This window comes from Culex pipiens, chromosome 1 (assembly GCF_016801865.2).
Source record: "Culex pipiens pallens isolate TS chromosome 1, TS_CPP_V2, whole genome shotgun sequence".
Lineage (NCBI taxonomy): Eukaryota > Metazoa > Arthropoda > Insecta > Diptera > Culicidae > Culex > Culex pipiens.
Window position 1 is genome coordinate 101,427,480 of NC_068937.1, and position 2,563 is coordinate 101,430,042.

Here is a 2,563-nt window from a genome sequence, read left to right on the forward strand (position 1 = left end):
ACTAAAAAGTTCGTTTTTCGAGTGATTTTATAGCCATTCCTCAGTAAAGTGAGGAAGGCAAAAACTCTGAACCCAATTTATAATTCAATCCAAATGCCGATAGCAATCTCTCAAAACTGCAACGATTCTGAAGGTGGCGCAGAACATGTTTTTGGTTTGGGGCTCAATGTCGAATGGAGGCACGTGCCGATCGTAAGCGGCAATCAGGGATTTTTTTTGCAGATCGAGACAGACAGTGGATAAGAAAATATGAATCAGCACGTGCGGCATTTTTTGCCCAGTTTAAGTTGTCTCGAATGACAGGATGTCAAATTTTTTTCCACTAACATGGCCGTATGTGCCCCTCCGAGATGACGCGAAACTTTAAGTGCATGTGAAGTAAAGTTCTACGTGCTCACAAAACAGTTTTTTAAGGTCGTCACAAACATTTCAAAATAATCATGTTTGTCTATTAATTCAACTAAAAAGTTACATTAAATGAAAATTTGATTTTTATCAGAGAAAAAAATCAAATAAGTATCGGAGGTCGCCATGGCTGTTACGACGTATTGCAAACTAACTAGAGATTTGGTCACTTTCTCGTGTTAGGTATACTTTTTAGTTGGTACACCCCAACGTTTTCTATTTTTTAAGCTTCAAAATGCGCCACCAAAGTAGATCATTATATGGATTCTGCATTGAACGCACTAGCTTCAGTGCACATACATTTAGGCGCAATTTCAATTTTCGAGCTGTTCTCGAGTAGCATATTGATAATCCAGTGGAACAGGATTCAATTCAGTCCGGCACCAGTCTATCGTTGAAATTTGACGATTTTTGCATACCATGAGATGGTCTGGGGAACAATTCTTCTGAAGGGTGCAAGACGATCCGTGGCCTCCGGTCTTGCCTTGGAGCAAATTCATCCCGGCGGCGCCGAAATTGTTAAAATTTGACCATTTTCCGGGTTAATTTCACCGGATCTTTTTCTGTTGGGTTGTTTAGCATGACAAACTGAACCAAAAAAAAATCTACCAAAAGCATGCTAAACAACCCTACAGAAAAAGATCCGGTGAAATTGACCCGGAAAATGGTAAAATTTTCACTTTTCCGAATATCTTTATATAAAATCCGGTTCGTGCAAACTGTTTGTTAACAAATGGAAACCCCGTTAAAGTGATTCTATTTTCAAAATTCATGACAAATATTTTTTTCAAACTTTGAAGCGAAAAAAAAATGTTTCCAATTCCAACTGTCAACTTTTTTTCCCGTCCTTCGAGAGAGACGAAGCGGCCTACTTGTCCATACTCCCGAAATATTATAAAAATTCCGGTTTCAAATTTGTTTTTAAAACGCTTCACAGTAAAAAAAAATCTGTGTAAAATCGCATGCAAAAGCATGCACATCACCTTTGTGAGCAAAAGCATGTAATATTGTATGAGAAAATGTGTTCCCAAAAAACATGTACAAAAGAAAACAAAATACATTTTCCACACCCCAAAAATAACATAAATCTGGTGAAAGTCATATTCAGATTACCAACAATCTCGGCTATCTCGCCGCTGTGAAATTAGTTGGATCAACACCGATGTTGGTGTGAGTTCCCCATCGTATGCTGTATTGACTGTATACGATAGTCAATACAGTACAGTCATCCCTCATATTCGGAACAGTTTACAGATTGGCCTATGTTCAACAAATCATAGAAAATCGATAATTGAACATAATGATTTTCTTTTACCTTCATTTGAAAGCTTTTCTTGCGATCTTTCGATTGATATATAGACCGGCTGTACATTTTTACGTTTTATATCAAGTTTTCAAAGAAAAACATTGACCCTTGAAATCCACAAATTCGGAACACTTTTTTCTGACGATGTAAACAAAACTTTTTTTTTCTCTCCAGGGGTACATATTTTTTACAAAATAATGACTTCACATTCTGAAACCAATAAAACTCATGCTTAGTAATGTTTTTATGAATGGTCTGATAACTTGTTTTGTGAAAATATCAGTTAAATTCAGGTGTTCCACAATTGTGGGAGGCACAATAAAATCCCACAATCATGGAACAGGCAATTTGGAGGCAGTGTTTTGCTGCTCTGGATAAAATAGTGCAAGGAAATGCAGTTTTTGTTTAAAAAGTACTACTTTAACTGGTGAAATAGCAAGAGAATGTCCAAATAAAGGCCCTAAAAATAGCAGGGTCGGCGCAAAAGTTGCATTTTGCATCTTATTGACAAATTACCACAAAAGTGTTCCGAATATGTGGGTGTTCCGAATATGTGGGATGACTAAGGCTACCAACTGTACGGATTTTTTCCTTACCATACGGATTTTCGACCCTTATCGCGGATTTTTAACAGGCCGGAATTTTTGTAGGGAATTTTTCGCATACTACGGATTTGTACGGAATTTTAACAACTTTTTAATCATTGGATTGTTTTTTTTCATTTGGTCAAAGCTTTTGTTAACTAGACATTTTTATTTATATTTTACTGTGAGTTTGATTTGAAAAGGGAGAGTTTTCCGGGATTTCCTCAATTTAAACTTGATTGTCTTTCATATGTTGATAAAACCTTTT